Here is an 18,664-nt window from a genome sequence, read left to right as displayed (position 1 = left end):
AAGAAATCCATTCTTCCACTTGTATCTTCTTAAACTGTTGATCTTCAACTTCCCTGTACACTATTATGACTAATGGGAGGATTTAGATTGAATCAATTGCATCATTGTTTGGCGTGCCTGCGTGGGTTGGTTCAGCCTTAGGAAAGGGCAGCCTGTGGCTGTGACAATGTGTCTCCACAGGATTTGCTTCATTTTACAATGTTTTGCTCTTATTTTATCTGGACGAGGAAGTGTTTTTAAATCAATTTACTGACACCATTGCACTGTAAACTAGTTAGGCCCGCCTTGATGTACTTACAGATGTTACCCACAGTCCAGGTGACTTTTACTGTTTTATCTCGTTTTATGGGCTGTCTGGACGTTGAGAGAATCAAGACCTGTTTAACTGTTTTATGTGTTCCCCTTATTTATAATGAATTGTTTTGCTTGTTTTTATAGTTATTTCATGAAGTTTCATTGTATCTCCATGGATGTGTATTCTTTTATGGTGATTTTACTTATAAAGACTTAATGATTGATTGATTGACTAACACCCAGAATTGTTGTTATCATATGTTCTAGCCTAATGAGTCAGATTAGTATTTTGTTTATGATGGATTCATTCTTTGTCTTTCCAAATATCCATTTTGTTCCTGTGTTTATATTGCTCGAATCCTTAATTAATTCAAGGGTTTGAGGGGATGTATTAGGTTTGTTATCAAACTTAATAAAGTGTTCTACCTTTGATTTCAGTCACTTCAGTCAAAAACCATGTTGAGCCTCTTCCTTGAATGATTATTATTAAATATTTCTCTTCTGTTCTATTGTTAAGGTAACGTACCCCAGTTAAAGTCTTCTACTAGATCTGCAAGCATATACTTCCAGTAGAAGTGAAAGACCTTGACTTTGAGGGTATTGGTAAATGGCTGCAGTAACTACCCTATTACAGCTTACTTAGATTTCTGTTAGCTGTAACCATTTCTGTCAGCTGTAAGTGTCACAGTTTCTTAGTGACCCTCTGATGCATGGGCTATATTTCTGTTGCTTTAGGTGTACGGTGCATAATATCCCAGTCAAGCGCTGAACATTGCTGCAAATGATCACTTACTTATTGATCAATTATAGTGAATGTATATTTCTGTTTAAATATTAATTGTGTTACCACTGTGTAATCAAAAAGTTCATCCTATCCTGTGTGAAGTGAGAAGCCTGTGCTGCAAAATCAGAAGACACCCATTGATTGAGTGATGTAGGTGACAGGGCAAGTGTTTGTCCCAGAATGAAGAGCTTTCCATGCAAGATGAGAGTGAGTTTCTAGGCGATTATTATAATACACAGTAAGTACCAGATTAATGTCTGGATTTTGCATTGTCAAACTATGTATTCTATTGATTACTTTCATCTATGTTAACTCCTAAATTTACCTGGTGGGATGTAAACATTGAATACTCACTAGAAGACATTTTGCTTCGAAGACTTTTTGATTATTTTCATATCAAGATGCAGTACTTGAATATAGTCAGAAGGAAAATTACATTAAAATCCTCACTATCTGTAATTAGACTTATTAAGCAGATGGACCAATGGCTCTTATGAGAGAGTCTAATAGCTGCTTTCTCCCATATTAAGTGTTCTAGTCCGGTCATATTGTCCTTCAGACAACTTTCCTGTAAACATGTGGGATCATATTCAGAAAAAAACTCCATTAGTTCTGATTTGTGGTGTACTTTGCCTATTTCAACTACATTCCATGAAAGCAAGCGTGACTCGTGAGTTTGACTGAAACTGTTTGCCCTTCTAGTGCTTATTGTATACCTTACCTGTCACCAAAACGTTTGTCTAGGAATTATTATTATGTTTGGGGGTGAAAAGAACTGCAAACCAGGAACAGCAATTCATGATTACATTTCAAATAGCTGTGGCCTTGCCTACAATGATATAGTACCTTACCCTTTGAGGTGAGAGTTTGATCTTAATACTGTCTGCAGATTTTTAAAGAGTATCTTCCATGCCTCAAGGCTTTGCTAACACACCTGTTCTTCGTCGTAATGGATATGAAATGGCTCTGCGACTGGCTTTCTTTTGACCCATTATATGGAGGGACGCCCTGATACTTTATAAAAGGATAACTCAACTCCCCAGTTTACAGAATCATTTTATGGGACCAAACCAAGTTAGATGTCTTTTACTATTCTACGAGATTGTTGTAGCCTCAGTATGAGATGACTGACTGTAAGCCTGCGCGTGTCCCCTTGGGCCTGCTTTAATTTCTGCTTTATTGCCTTCAGATTTAAAATGTGAGAAATATGTCATTGGCAACAGCTATTTGCTAATTGTGCAACTATTCATGATGTTATGTATACCCCTCAATCACATTTTTTTTGGACGGAAAATAATAAAGTAGCGAGGTGTGAGGTATACAAATGATTCTCTGGTGCCTTCTCTGGTAATCTGTGCACTGCTCATACTTCAACTTTGGTTTTAAGGTCCAAGAGTATCTGAAGTGTGAAGCTGTTAATTGTCAGATTGTGTTTTTACCCTATATGATTCTCAAGAACTTATTAACATACATTCTGTATCATTGCACATGTCATAAAGTTAATTTATGAAGGTCTCTGGGTTCAGCAGCTATACAAATGATCTTCTACAGAGGCAGACAGTACCATAATTCCTTCCTTAGGTCTACTACTTTGATGTTCTGAAGGTGGTCACTACTTGTCACTACTTGTCAGACTATATGCTTTAGTGATGTCATTGTGATTGTATTTCTGGGGTGCTAACTGGTGCAGTGTTCTGTGATGATCTAACAGTTAAAGTTTGCATCACTTTATTATTTGGACAACATAATCAAAAGCCAATAATTTTAGATGCCAACGGAAGCACAGGCATTCTGCAGGATGTTTGCCCTTGTTAGTGTGTTGTACAGAATCTTCTGGTACTATTGGGCTGCTGCCATGGTCTCATTGTGATGCTTATTGGGTACTTGCATTTGGAATAGATTAATAGTGGCAAGAGCATTTCTTGTCCAGGGAATTGTATAAAATTATGCCTTTGCCATGATGTAGTCTCTGAGCAATTTCTTGATTATTTCTTGTTCTTCTTTGAAAAAGGCTTTTCAAAATGATGCCCGGTTTCCTCTAACATATGTTTGGGCATGTGTTTTTTAAGATTGACACTTGTCTCAGCCATTACTTTACTTTAATATTACCCTCACAAGTTGGTTTAGCACTCTCATCTGCTTTCATAGGCTGTTGAAAGATTGCACTTTTGAGTGCATTATTTTGTCAATGACGTTCTCCATAAACAATATAATTGCAGTTCAGAGATGGCTTCTATCTCTGTATTTGACAGATTTTAACCACTACTTTAAATTGGAATGTCCTGCTTCATTTGTTTACAGTGTAGGTGGAAATGTTATGTTATGTGTATTTGTAAATCTCACCGCAAGGGCATACTGGCACTGAGCTGGTGTGTGCCGAGCCCTGCCTATGGTAGATTGGGTAATTGAAAACCCAGGTCTTCAACCTCTAGTTTAATTCAAGAAGAGAGGTGGAGGCTCTGATGGGGAGTGGGAGGCTGTTCCATGCTTTAGAAGCATTGTCAGAGAGCGTCCAACCTCCTGATCTGGTACTGTGTATACTTGGGATGTGTGCGAGTACCAGTCTTGCAGAGCAGAGGAGTCTGGGAGGTTGGTGGAAGGAGATGCAACTGTTCATGTAGGTGATGTCTATGTTGTGCAGTGCCTTGAATATGTGTGTGAGGAGTGTGAAATTAGCTATTTGTGTATCATGAGTAGGGGTGAGCAGAACTTGTGTAGTTTTATTCTGTGGAATTCTGCAGTTACCTTAAAACTCTGCAAGATTCCGCAGAGTTCTGCGAGCAGCAGAATTTCACTACATCACACTGCTTGAAATGATATTTAGCACCAGAATCTTGTCCCGTGGTATTAAATCAGCATGACAGCACCACATAGCGCACCAGATGGGGCTGCTTTTCCCTGCCGCTTGAGTAGATTTTCTACTTGAGTGCTAGATTTCTCAACGCAATAGGCAGCTTTCTCAATGTGAGAAGTGGCGACCTATTGAGACTGCCTGAGTTAAGAAATTGTGCTGGGACTCATCCTAATGCTTGATTTTCTGGCTTGTGCAAGCCAACTTAGTGTTAGTGTGCCACATATGAGAAACTCTCTGTTCCTAGCAGAGCGCGGAGTGGGCAAAACTCTGCAAATACCACCATCCCTAATCAGGGGCCGGTGGAAATCCCTGAAGTGTGGTGTGCTACGTCCTGTGTACCTGTGTAAGAGATGAGTCTGGCTGCAAAGTTCTGGATGATTTGTAGTCATTTAGTGAGTTGCTTGGTGATCCCGGTATAGAGCTTGTTCCCGTAGTACAACTTGCTTGTGACTTTTGCTTGGAAGCCATTTAAAGATCTACCTTAACATTTTCAAGGTGTGCAAGCAGGATGCAGTGACTTTTGACTTGTGCTGTGATGTCCAATTTGATGTTGATGATTATTCCAAGGTTCCTGATGTAGATTCTGGGTGTGGGTCCAAGTTCTGCCAGCTACCAAATGGAGTGCAACAGTGAGGTGTTCCTGCCGAAGATCAGTACTTCTGTCTTGTCGATGTTGAGCTTAAGATAGTTGGCTTTCATCCAGTTAGCAAATTTGGTCATGAAGGCAATGAACTTGTTTGTTATGTTGGGGGTCTTATCAAAAATGGAGAGTCCAAGTAGGAGAGGATGTTGTGTGTGGGGAAAGCAATGGCCAGAGAAATCATGTATGCATCGAATATGGTGGGGTTGAGCGATAAATCTTGAGGCACACTGCAGATGAGTTTGTGGGCTTCCCAGTAGTAAGATGCCAGCCTGACATTTTGTGTTCTATTCATTACGTAGGAGAAAATCCAGTTGAAAGCGATCCCTTCAATGCCAATCTTGTGCAGGCACCTGATGAGGATGGAGCGTGAAACCATGTCAAGTGCTACAGAGAAGTCCAGGAGAAAGAGGGCTGCCATGTCTCATTTCTCAAGGATCATGCAGATGTTGTCTGTGGCAGTGATGAGTGTTGTTTCTACACTGTTGCTGGGGTGAACCCAGACTGCATGCCATTGAGGAGCTGGTGGTTCCTGGTGTGGTCGGTGAAATGTATGTCAGCATTTCAAAGTGTGCCTGCAATGCCCTTGATTCCATCACTTAAGAGAGTGTACCTACAAGCGTCAGCTGAAGGGAGATAGCTGTGATGCACCATTAAATTATTGTGTTTTCAGGTGAAGTCACATTATCCCTTAGGGGCGACACCGCCGGTGTGTAAGTAGTGTGCGACCCCACCCCCATTTGTAACTTTAAAGCTCCCTTGAGCAGCGGGCTGACGAGCCTGGGATCCCGCACCTACGCGCCTGAGTGGTACTATACCTGGCAGATATTGGCAGCCATCGGCAACCCCAGTACACGGCCTATCCCTGCTGATGAGGGGTAATACCCCGAAACACGTGTCCAGGGATGGCGAAGACAGCGAAGATAGCAGAAGATCGAAAGATGATGCATCGCAAACACTTTACTACATTGACCAGAGTCCTTAGGGGCGACACCGCCGGTGTGTAAGTAGTGTGCGACCCCACCCCCATTTGTAACTTTAAAGGTCCCTTGAGCAGCGGGCTGACGAGCCTGGGATCCCGCACCTACGCGCCTGAGTGGTACTATACCTGGCAGATATTGGCAGCCATCGGCAACCCCAGTACACGGCCTATCCCTGCTGATGAGGGGTAATACCCCGAAACACGTGTCCAGGGATGGCGAAGACAGCGAAGATAGCAGAAGATCAAAAGATGATGCATCGCAAACACTTTACTACATTGACCAGAGTCCTTAGGGGCGACACCGCCGGTGTGTAAGTAGTGTGCGACCCCACCCCCATTTGTAACTTTAAAGCTCCCTTGAGCAGCGGGCTGACGAGCCTGGGATCCCGCACCTACGCGCCTGAGTGGTACTATACCTGGCAGATATTGGCAGCCATCGGCAACCCCAGTACACGGCCTATCCCTGCTGATGAGGGGTAATACCCCGAAACACGTGTCCAGGGATGGCGAACACAGCGAATATAGCAGAAGATCGAAAGATGATGCATCGCAAACACTTTACTACATTGACCAGAGTCCTTAGGGGGACACCGCCGGTGTGTAAGTAGTGTGCGACCCACCCCCATTTGTAAGTCACATTATCCCGCTTCATTTGTTTGCAGCCCAGGTGGGAATGGTTGGCAGTGTTTTAAAGTGTATCCACTGTACCCCACGGTCCATCATTTAAAACATCCATGAGGGTTACTGGAGGCTTCAGGTGAAGGCACTCATTATATTCCTTGGGTTATGCAATGAAGATTCAAGTGGCACATAAAATGGCATGTGATGAGATAGAACCATAGCAGGCCATGTCAGTGATAAGTGACTGTTATTACCCACTGCTATGACATACAAACAGCGGGTAATCACATTATGAACACCCTATTCAAATTAGTGAGGGGTATTCACTCCTATACAAAAGACCCTTCATGATAATAATGTGTACCCCTTTTTCCATGTGTGGTATGGAATATCGAGAAATACACCTGTTTGCACAATTCTTACTGGTGCAAGTCTTGTCAGGCCTTCCATGTCTATAGTTGATAGGCATCCCCCCATGTGTGCAGATAGGGTGGATATAGGCCTACCTTTCAGATTTAAAATTGTTTTATATCATCACTTGTTCTTTGGTACCTAATGATTTTAGCATTGGATAATTTGGTTTTTACTGTGGGTCTGATTTAGTTTTAGAGGGAGTCTGCCTCATTGCATGGTAAATTTACTTCTCTCACACAACTCTTCAATATACTGTTTAGAACCTAATAGAATCACATCTCTTTCAGAAATGTAAATTCTTACTTGATTCACCTATGAGTTCTGGTGCTTACGCTCCACCTGTCCACCAGTCAGCTTGTCAGTAATGCTCTTGTCACTGTTCGCTTACTAATGTACTGTAACACTTCACTTTGCAGTTCTGGTAGACAAAGTGGTATGCAGTTTGGCCTAAAGCTCACTCGGCCAATCCTGACAATCCTTGCAGCACTCAAACAGAGTCAGCACATGAAGTCCTCCTGGCACCCATAGTATTAAGGCTGAGGATTTGAGCTTTTAAGGGGTGCACACACAGTCTATCCTTAACAAAGGCCAAGTGCCCCAGGTCTCTGTTCGGGAACAAAAAGTGTTGGGGGTGTGACCTAAAGTACATTCAGCCAAATATATCTAACGCCTAATTTAGCATGCACGCAGCCCTCCTAGCACTCATACCAAGAAGGCTGAGGGCTTAAGTAGCATATTATATAGATAGAGAAGGAACAGTAAGTGATGCACACCCTGCCCATCCTAAACCGAGCTCGGTGTGTTGTGATGCATAACAGGATCACTTACATATATTTGAGCACGCTATATTTGATAACATGAGAACTTTACTACCAATATGCATTCTCAGACATTAAAAAGGCAAAATAAAATGTGATTTCTGTGCAATTTAATTTTTTAGGTTAATTTTAGTGCTGTGACCTACCTCTTCAATTTGATATATCAGCAAACGGATGATTATTAGGAGAACTATCTTTAACAAATGGGTTACATCCTTTACATTTCACTTTGATTCTAGGCAAACAAGGTGCTTTAATAGGGTCTAAACAGATTCAGGACATTCACCAAAAATTCACTGATCTCAGTGTCAATCTAAATATGGCAGCCGAGACATCCTCCAATTTTTGGAGGATGCACTGCTCTGCCACACTAAATTAGGTACAAGGTTTTGTGCACACTTTAGGTTGATCATAGTAGATTTCAATTTACAATAAACTACAATCTTCCTATTGCTACACAGATTTCAAACTAAATGCTTAATTAGTTATGCATCAGGTATGCCTGGCTTTCACATTCCTGCTGATGCAATGCTTATGAGAGGCCTTCAAATGTTTATTACAGTTGTATTTCAACACCATGGCTAACGCTGGTCTTTTCCCCATCTTGATTTGCCATGGGGTGGGTGGTGAACTACGCTCCCCCGGCAGAGTTCACAGAGGTTTGCAACTCCATGCTCCGCTTGGAAATGTGGAGCTTTGCAAACAAACCACAGTAACCCCCAGTGGAGCACAGTTTACCTTGTTCATAATATTAGGTGTTCAAATTGGTACCCTCCGTAACCTATCACTAATCTGCACAGATAGCTCTTCCCTCAGAAACAACAAGAGACCTAACTGCCTAGAGTGCCTCCGCCAATGAGTAACTCAGAGACAGAGGTACCAACCTCAGTCAGCCAATCAGACTAAATCTCCTGCGCATGACCATGGAACATAGCCTCAGTTCGAGCGCATCTGATTCAGAACAGAAGTTTGCAGACTACTCAACTTAAACAACATCCAAGCCTTTGCCCGGCTACAGGCAGAATGAATCAAGGACAGTAGCCATCTCGTGCAGGTAGCAGTCCAATACCCACAACTACTTAATTACTGTTTCCAAATTCTGAATCTGCTAATGTTCCTCTTTGTGTCAGTGTCCAAACAGCCAAAGGTCCATCATCAATGTATGTATCTATTTACAAATGCACAATATAACATCTCGATAAAAACTGCTGAATGTAGGACCACAACAGTTAAAACTGTACACGTGGCAGCAGTAGAATGGGTAATCTATCCAGACATGCCAGGTGGCTGCGCGAGGTGGGAATGCCACTCTATAAAATAAATCATAACACAGGTCCAAAAAAGATGCACACTCAAGCACACAACAGCTGATGGAAACCAGACCTCTCTGCAAAGCCTCCTCCAGTAGAATGAATCTGGGAAAACTGGCCATCTACAGTACATGACATTAAAAATCGTGCAATGCTGTCACTAGTAATGATAGCAGAAGACATTGCACTGATGCTTCCATTTCTCTCTGATACACATCAACAACTTTTAAATTTACAATAATATAGCCAAAACCTTGCTGCACACTCTTCGAGCTTGAATTGCTATGTGGAACTCACCATGGGTGGGTGAGTGGAGCAACTCCACCCGCTCATGAAACTACATGGAATTCCACTGAGTTTTTAATGCATCTCTGTGGAACTCTGCATAGTACAACTCCGCAAGCTTCGCCCACCCCTAGATTTCCCTTGATAAAGCTCATGGCAAATCACATTCAAAGCAAATATTGAGGTGGCCCTCAAACTCATGGAAAAGACATAGGGGCCTATTCACAGAACTAATCTGAGATAAAATCCTAAACTTACTACTTTTGGTATTCACAGAAGGCATTTAGGAGTAGTAAGATTAGGACTCCTAACTTTACTACTACTAAACTGAGATAAAATCCTAAACTTACTACTTTTGGTATTCACAGAAGGCATTAAGTAGAAGTAAAGTTAGGAGTCTAACTTTGCTAATACTAAATGCCTTCTGTGAATACCAAAAGTAGTAAGTTTAGGATTTTATCTCAGATTAGTTATTTGAATAGGCCCCATAGATGTGGTTAGGCAAAATATTGTGTGAAAGGAAAAACTGTATCTAGACAAGATTCAATTGCACCCGGTTCATGGAAAAGTAATTATTTATGTTCTATAAAATGAAGATTCATAGAATAATTTATATATGAAGAAAGAACTACATATGAAAACACTGAGCTTTAGTTTGAATTAGATGATGTTTCGACAAAAGCAAGTGACTGTATTAATTCTGCTAAAGGAAGAAATGTATGTGACAACATAGGAAAAATAAAAAATAACCTAAAAACAACAACTGTGTGTATTTTTCACCCTGTTCATAGTTTCAATGAAAGTTACATCTGAAATAATTGAATTATTTCAGTACAATTGAATTGCAAGCGACCTTGCCTTAAACATACTGATTACTCCCATAATTTCACTACCTCAAAATTTCCACCATGCCATTTATGTTTTGAATAATTCCTTGATTGTTGTCCAGTGTGTACATTTGTGGTTATAGTCTTTCTTGGATGTGGAGTGATTGCAATTAGTTTCTTGGGTTTGGATTCAGGATATTCGCACAATACCATTCTTATACACCTATGTTTTGTGATGCCACAACACATTTTGTCATGTTGTATAATAATCTATTACTCTTTGGGTCTTCCCAATTGGTGAGGATTGAAAACAAATAGGAAACCTATCATAATGTCGGGCAGACTTGCCTCTGCCGACACCGTCTCAAAAACGGGACCGACCGACCTCCGGTCAGTGGTCCAGACCGCCTGATTAGGATGCAACTAGTAACTGTTATGTCGCATTCTGACATTTTCCTATGAGAGCATGTGTTACGCCTAGGCCTGGGCAAAGCGCTACGCTACGCTCGCGTAGTTTGCGAAGTTTGCGCTACTTCACACTACGCCAACTGCACGTAGCACAGTGCAAACACGCGTAGCGTAGTGTAATGCAGCAGTCATTTTTTGCTTGCTCGCGGTCCTCAATGTCAAGTTGGCAACCGTGAGAAAGCAAAATGGCATCCCGGCGAGACTTTTTCCTCGTTCGCGTTCAACATCAAGTCGCTGATCGTGAGCATGGAAAATAAACCTCCTGGAGATTCTCAACGCGGGAAGGTTAGGTTTCTCATTGCGAGTGGTCGCGTATGCTAGTGACCGCTCGCGATGAGAAACTACCAGTCCGCATTGAGAAAGCTGCCACTCGAGTAAAAATCTACTCGAGCGGCAGAAAACTACAGCTCGCACTGTGCAAGACGCCGTTTTCAATGATTGCACAGTACTGGATGTGTGTCCCCACTGTGCAATCATTTTAAACAGCATCTTGCACAGTGCAAACATGCTACTACGCAGTTCGCGTAGTGCTACGCGTAGCTCGCATAGTGCGAAGTGCACTTTGCGTAGCTTCGCGAAGCGCTACTTCGCAAACTATGCCCAGCCCTAGTTACGCACATAAATCAGCGGTAGTGCATGCTCCCATAGGGAAATGGGAAGTGGTGTCAATCCCTGCACTCAGTGGCAGGCACCTCAAGGTGCCTGCCATGGGGTACAGGGATAAACAGGGGAGCACCATAGGTGCCCCCTTATCCACAAACCTGAGGCCAGCAAGGAAATTGGGGAAATTCTGGAAACCATGCTTTTTGTGATTTTGTGTACATCTGTTCAGTAATTTTTGTGAAATTAAGGTTCAAAGCTCATAGATTTCTAGTAACGCATTATACTTTGAGGTAATCCTGTGGGACTCCCACGGGTGTGTGTGGGCAAAAACAAGATTAGATTGATTGGCCCATCAAGAGCCCTGCAGGACCCATCAATGTGATTACCTGGCCGTAAGAGAAGAAAAAGTTCTTGCGCCAATTAGAGGAACCAGGGACTCGACCCCCGAATCCTGAAAGTTTTAATAAGAAGGGATATAAGGGGCAGGGGTGGAATTCCATCACCCCCTAGCCCTTGTGGGTAGGTTGTCACAATCCTGAGGAACCCAACACAGCCCTTGTAGTCCAATGGGAGTCCAAACACTGCCAATCACAGCCTTTGCCCTGTATAGAGGCCTTTGCTTAGAGGGCAGTCCCTGAAAATCCCCTACGATGCACAACCAAAAAACACACCAAAGGCTGTCACTCCCAGCCTTCGCCCTGTATACAGGTCTTTGCACCCATGGTTTGTTGGATGCTGGGCCTTGCTGAAGGATTGGGATTGTCATCGACAGGAAACTCACCATGAACACTCAAGTCAATGCCATCATTGCCTCATTCTTCTGCACCTTGAGAATAGTTTTCAGATGGCTCCTAATCAGCTCCTGGACAACCCCCATGTACATCCTCCACACTGTGATCAACAAGCAACTCATCAACTCCTTCACTGGCACCCATACACATAGAGCACAATTAATTTAGCCACCTACAAAATCAAGGCACGACATATCCCTGGTCCAGCATACCTTAATAACCACCTCAGCTTCCACAAACCATTCAGATAACTTCAATTCGCCAGGCTCCAACTGGCACATGTCCCACTCATATGTAGACCGGATCTGGTAGTCGTCTTCACCTACATCACTCATGAATTCTACAGGGACCTGCTGCTACACATCCTCGTCTCGTCCTGAATTCTGCAAAAATCTGAAGACCAGGCTATTTGAGTACTCCGACTAGGTGGGGCTTGACCCATATCTGTTCAGTGCCACTATACCCTCTCCGGTGACAGTGTGTTTTACAATTTAACATAAAATACCATACATTTTTTTAAACATTTTTTTCAGGTACCTCAGTACTCCTGCAGTACCAGCTGTTCAGGCTTCAACCATATGATACCTCACTACTATACAGGCTCCCCTGAGGAAGCTTGCAGGACACTGTAGTACCATGGGGGGATGCTTTAGTGGCATCTGCCTTGGGAGAGCTGCAATACCTCAAAGGAGGGTCACGCTGGGTCACACAGCAGTACAATGAGCCCCGTGGGACAATTTTGTATTTTTTTATTATGGCTCCTGGAAGGGGTCCCGAAGGTTCTCATCACAAGTGCCTAGGGGCCAGGCCAGGTCCCCTGGTCCTGTAACAGCAGCTGCAACATTTTATTCTTAGTTGCTGCCAGCAAACTAAGTCACTCAGTACCTCAGTATTGGTGCCAGTTCCACAGTACTGAATTGATTGACTGGAGGAAAAGAAATTGCCAACCGCAGAAAATGCTCCCTCTGCAAATGTTAAATACTGCGGGACTCCCACAAGACCAACAGTCCAGATATACTTAGCTTTTTAACCTGTTTAAGTCCAACCTGAGTACATCTTTAAATGTAAATCCCTCAAAAGCGGCTGAAAGCATGTACACCAAATCGAAAAGCAAGCTTCTTGAGGAAAGTTCTAACTTTTTTCCGATCTTGTGTTATTCATTTTATTGTCTTTTCTGTCTAGGAGAGCAACATTTCCTATGGGAATTAACAAGAGAAATCAACTTTTTGGAACCCCTCTTTTTCTTGGTCCCTGATTGACAGATAGCAGCGTCGGATTGGTAACGCGGGCATTCGGGCAATGCCCGGGGGGCTGGTGTCCGAGTGCTGCTCTGGGACTCTTTTTTTAGCAGTCTTGGGGGCTATTTGGGCGCTGTCTCTATTGTTCGAATACAGCCAGTGGCCCAGTAGGTGTCTGAGTGGCCTTTCTAGAGGCAGATAGGCACTCATTACCTCCGTCACTCCCTTTGTCTCACTGGCCGGCCCATTAATGTGTGCACATACTGAGTGGTGGCAGGGGGCCTGAGTTGAAGTGGCCTAACTTGTTTCACCACTGTAAACTTAACGCGTGCATTTTTTTTACCCCCGCTCCTAAAGTTTTTTTAATAAGATTACGCCAAAGCAGTGATTTGAGGAGTGATTATGCAAATGTGGGCTGATTTCTTTTTTTGCGTGCCCGGGCCGATTTTCAATCCCAATCCAACCCTGACAGATAGGTGCAAACATTTTCAGGAAGGAGGTGGATGAACTTTTTCACTTTTTTTGGGAAAGATACACACCCACACACAAACACACACGCATATATATGTGTATATATATATATATATTTATACAAAAAAGAAGCGGAGAACTCTGGGTAGGTCAGGAGTTTAGGTGGAAAGCCGCTCCAGTATAGAGCAATCTCAACACCAGTGCATTGTTATTATTAACTGGGATTTATAGAGCTCGTGTTCACCACCAACAGGTCAGTGACTAAACCCCGCCAAAGATCAAATGTACAAAGTCCCGGTCTGCACCTATGCTATGCCAAAAGCCTCTATAAAAAGAAGAGTCTTAAGTTTTTTGCTGAAGGGGAGAAGGGCGGGTTTCCTGCATAAGCTCTCCGGTAGCCCATTCCACAGTTGAAGGATCACTACAGAGAAGGCTCTGCCTTCTTTGGAGATAGATTTGAAGCACTGACGGGCCAGTAGACCTGCCTCGGACGAGCAGATGGTGCGTCCTGGCACATGGTTCTCGAGGCGCTCCTTGATGTAGACTGGGGCCTGGCCATGAATGGCTTTGTGGGCAGAGCCCTTTGAACCTAGCTCTCTGTTTGATGGGGAGTCAATTCATCTGCTGCAATAGGGGAGTAGCATGTGCCCATCTTGGATGCCTAAAGACCACCCTGGCTACTTGTTGTTTAGTTAGCAATTTCGTGGGGAGGCCAATGTACAGGGCGTTGCCATAGTCCAGGCCACGACACAATCATTGTCGACACGGCCACCTGCAGTGTGGTAAATGAGAGGAAGGGAGCCAGTTTCCTCAGTTGTCTCAGTAAGCCCACACAGGTCCCAACCACGGTGGACACTTGGTTCGACATGGTCAATCAATCAATCAATCAGGGGATTTATAAAGCATGCTACTCACCCATGAGGGTCTCAGGACACTGAATGACATGGTGAGCTTGGCATCTATTTTGATGCCAAGGCTTTTTACTAACCGTGGGCAAAGCACTACGCTACGCTTGCGTAGTTTGCGAAGTTTGCGCTACTTCGCACAGTTTCCTACTGTCGGACTTGAGTCTAAGTTCGTCCATCACTGCCAACATTACCAGCTCTGTGCTATGGTGGCACTAAAGCCTGCCTGCCAGCCACACCTGGAGCAGCTGTTGTTCCTCGATGAAGATTGATAGAGTTTTGAGGACATGCTGTTCCACTACTTTTGCCAGGAAGGGCAGTTGGGAGATGGGCCTGTAATTCTTCAAGTTGGCTGCATCTGCCACAGTTTTTTTCAGTAGGCTGGTGACCCTGGCTTCCTTGAGGTTAGCAGGTTCACAACCAGTTTCCAGTGATCGATTGAGCGGGTTGAGGAACTCCCTCTCTACCCCCAGTAGGGCCATTCGGAACACCCTTGATGGGCAGGGGTCCGCTGGCAAACCAGACTTGACACGATCCATCAGATGGATCAAGGTGTCTCAGTCAAGCATTTGGAAGGGTGGTGAGAGGCTTGCCGTGGACGTAAGACACTGGGTCCACCACCAGGGGGCACTGGTCAACGGGTGTATTGTGTATATCAGTTAAGATGTCCTGACTTTATGGAGGAAGAAGGACTGGAACTTAGTGCAATCTTCCGGGCTAGCAGTGGATTTCTGCTCATGTTTCTGACTAAGTTCTTTTAGGATTTGGAAGGTTTCTTTCAGCTTATTATTGGTATTCATAATCCTGGCCTCGTAGGATTCAGCCATCCAGGTCACAATGGGTTTTTTATAAGTAGCTAACACAGTTTTGTATTCAGCAAGAGTTGCTGGGTCATATGATTTGCACCAAGAACTCATGTTGGCGCAACATTTGTTTCCTTCTCCTCAGGTACTCTTTGAACCAGGGGGGCCCTTTGCCCTTGTTCCTAACTCTGCCACCTTGTCTATGGTCTCTCTCATCCTGCCAATGAGGGACTAATTTTCCTGATCAAGGTTCTCTGTCATGTGCCTTTTAGTGGAGATTTGGCGCAGAGTACCCACCAAGTTGCCTGCCTCGATTTTATTCCACCCTCTCAACACTCTTCATTCTGGGGGTGGTTGTCCCAGTCGACTGGCAAGCGGGACGTGGCACCTGATCAGATAGTGGTACGACCAAGCGCAAGGACTGATGTCTGCCATGCCAGCTGGTGGCTGGGTGGTCCACACGAGGTCGAGGGTGTGTCACTTGTCATGGGTAGGGGAATTGACAAGCTGTTGAAGCCCCATTGTGGTCATAGTCTCCGCCAGCTGACTAGCATGTAGGTCTCTGGGTGCCTGGTCCCAGAGGTAGTTGAAGTCTCCCACCACCAGAAGATGCTGGTACTGTGATTGAAGATCACTGACTAGTTCTGTAAATAGTTCAATGAACCGTGGAGTCGAACGAGGGAGGCGGTACACCACCAGTAGTGCTAGGCGGGTGGAGCTGGAGCAGAGTTTCGCCCCTAAATTTTCTGCACCTTCGAGACTCTCTACAACTAGTTTTTCTGCTGCTAACCGTTTACTGTAAAATAGAGCTACGCCCCCTCCTCTTATCTTTTCCTGCCTGTTCTGACATAGGACATCGTTTTCCAAAGGAGGGGCAGCTGCAATGTCCAAGGCCGAGGTATCCTCTACCTAAGTTTCTGTTACTGCCAGGATGTCCATCGAACCATTCTGGCAGAGCAAGAAGATCTCTAGGTTGTGTTTCTGCAGTGAGTGGGTGTTTAAAACTGCTACCTTAGTCCATGTGGGTTTGATGAACCCACGTCCCACGTCTTTAGGGGGAGGATGCAATGTGGCCGAACTCTATCCTCCACCTTGTTTCCCTAGTATGCCTCCAGACCTAAGTGCATCTTCCACCAGTTTGTCCAGTGGGTAGTTCCAGAGCGCTAGTGCCTGCAGTTCCTTTGGTAAATATGTAAGAGATTGAACAGAGGTCCTGGCCCCTGGCCCCAGTTGGGAGCAGACGTGATTGCCTTTGGCGTGCCAGCGGAGTGCCCGCTGCGCGTGTCCGATCCAGCGTGCCAATTAACCGGTTACCTCCGCCCGCCCACCCACCAATCAGCCCTGCTGTGCCGCAGCTAATCTCCCTGTGAGGACTAGACTGCGTCGCTGTAGCGGAAGTGCGAGTGCTGCTGTGTGCAATATTTGTGCTGAGCGCAGTGCGCGCGCAAGGTAACACACAGATTCAATTTTAAAAGTCAACAGTAGCTGAAAGTTTTACCGCGTGTTGTCCAAACCACCAAGGGAGGTTTAGCGCGTCTCTCTTTTCTAAACTTTCAAAATACTAAATTCTAAATTTACTCACCTCAAATATCTGCTTTTCTATCAAAGTTTTTAAGCAGAGGATTAGCACAGCGCCAACTATGCTGAGATAGAAAGGGAAAAAGTATTTTGCCATTTCTATAGAAAAGTCTTCAAACACAGTATTAGCAGAGTACTATCTATGCCGAGCTGTGAAATTACCAAAGGTTTTTACCACTCCAGGCACAGTATTAAAGGTTTGGATTGATAAAATACCATCCAAGCTAACCTGAAATGAATAAAAGCAACCCCTAACACATGTATTGCCCCCAAATAGAGCTCTTCAGAGAGGTATAGATTTGTCCAGACACAAGGGAGCACCCAGTATAAGTCAAAACAAAACCCTTTCAGGCATAGAGTGAAGCAAAAGTATGCTAAAAAGAAACAGAGAACTCTGTGTAGTTCTCAAGTTTAGGTGGAAAGGAGCTCCAGTATAGAGCACTCTCTCTCTATATATGTATATATATATATATATATACACATATAGATATATCCTATTTGCAGTTGCCAGTAGGTAGTTATAGTTAGAATGTAGCTTCCATAGGAAGAGCACTGTGTCATTTGTCAATAACTTTGGCATTGTTTGACGAATTCTCGCAAGATTATCCAAGCTAATACACCACTCACTTCAACTCATGTCTTAAAAATCTTGTGATAATTCGTCAAGCGGGAGCCAAGAAAAAGGGGGGTCCCAAAACGCTTTTTCTACATGTTAATTTCTATAAGGCACTTTAGACACGGCTACAGGTTGCTTGGTCCAGAAAGCACCCTTTTTGTTAGATGGTGTAAATCCATTCAGTGGTTGCTGAGAAATTTTAAGATTTTGCAGATATACAACTGAGGCCACAACCTTCCTGATCTCGTACCAGGGCCAAAAAAGTATTTAAAAAAAATAAATTAGTCAGGAATCATGTTGGAGCCACGACTCCTGACAAATTTTATTTTAAAGAAGCACAGTCTCCCGTACTTAGTTAAATTATGCCCCCCCAGGGTGGGTCAGTCTCCTGAGGCAGTTTATGTGGTAATGCGGGGGGTGCCTATGGAACATCCCAGTGCCCTGGGGACTGCTCCAACTCCAGGGCAAACGTAATGATAGAGGTGCAGGGGAACCCCACAGCCCCATGGACCACCACCACCCCAGGGCTAACTAATAAAAAAGTGTGAGGGAGGACTTATAGCCTCCCCTAAGCTCTGGGGACCACCACCTGCCTGGGGCTTATGTGATAGGGAAACTCAAGGACCCCCCTGCCCCAAGGACCACCACCTACTAGGGCTATAACATTTTCATACGGGGGGGCTCACGGACTCCCCACCTGGGGCCAAAATGTACATTAAAGAAATGGGAGGGGTGTTCTTTTTCATGTGGGGGGCTCACGGACCCCCCTTGGCCTGTGAACTGCCATCTCTCCAGAGCAGGTCCCTACCGAAGGCAGGGAAGGGGGCCCATGTGACCCTCCCTCCTGGAGCCATACATGGCCCTGGGGATCACCACCCTCATGGCCGGCTCCAGCAATGTTCCAGGGTGCCCACGCCCAAGACACTGCAGTTTACTATGGCTTGGTGGGAGCTGTGCTCTCGCTTGTAGAAAGCAGCGAATGTTTGTTTGACTGCCCGTTGTGAAGCAAGCAGGGAAACAAACCAAAAATAGCCTGGGAAGGGGGCCACGTGGCCCCCTTCCTTAAAAAAAAAAGTGTAATAGAATGTAATAAATGTATATTATTAAAAAAAGAAAGGCCAGGCTCCGGGAGATGGAGTACCCAGGGCCCAAAACAGCCCAGGGAAGCGGAGACACGAGGCCCCTCTGCATGAAAATTAGAAAAAAATAAGCCAGCAACTCACCGTAGGGCCGCCCCCCTTTCTTCACCATTTTGCAAGCGCACCTTCTGGCAAGATGCTGGTTGGTCTATAACGTCCTCTTTGCTGCTGAGGGTGCGTAGGTGCCAACAATGCCTCTTATTACCTACAGTTAGCCCCATAC

This window comes from Lissotriton helveticus, chromosome 8 (assembly GCF_964261635.1).
Source record: "Lissotriton helveticus chromosome 8, aLisHel1.1, whole genome shotgun sequence".
Taxonomy (NCBI): domain Eukaryota; kingdom Metazoa; phylum Chordata; class Amphibia; order Caudata; family Salamandridae; genus Lissotriton; species Lissotriton helveticus.
This window is presented reverse-complemented; position numbering follows the sequence as displayed.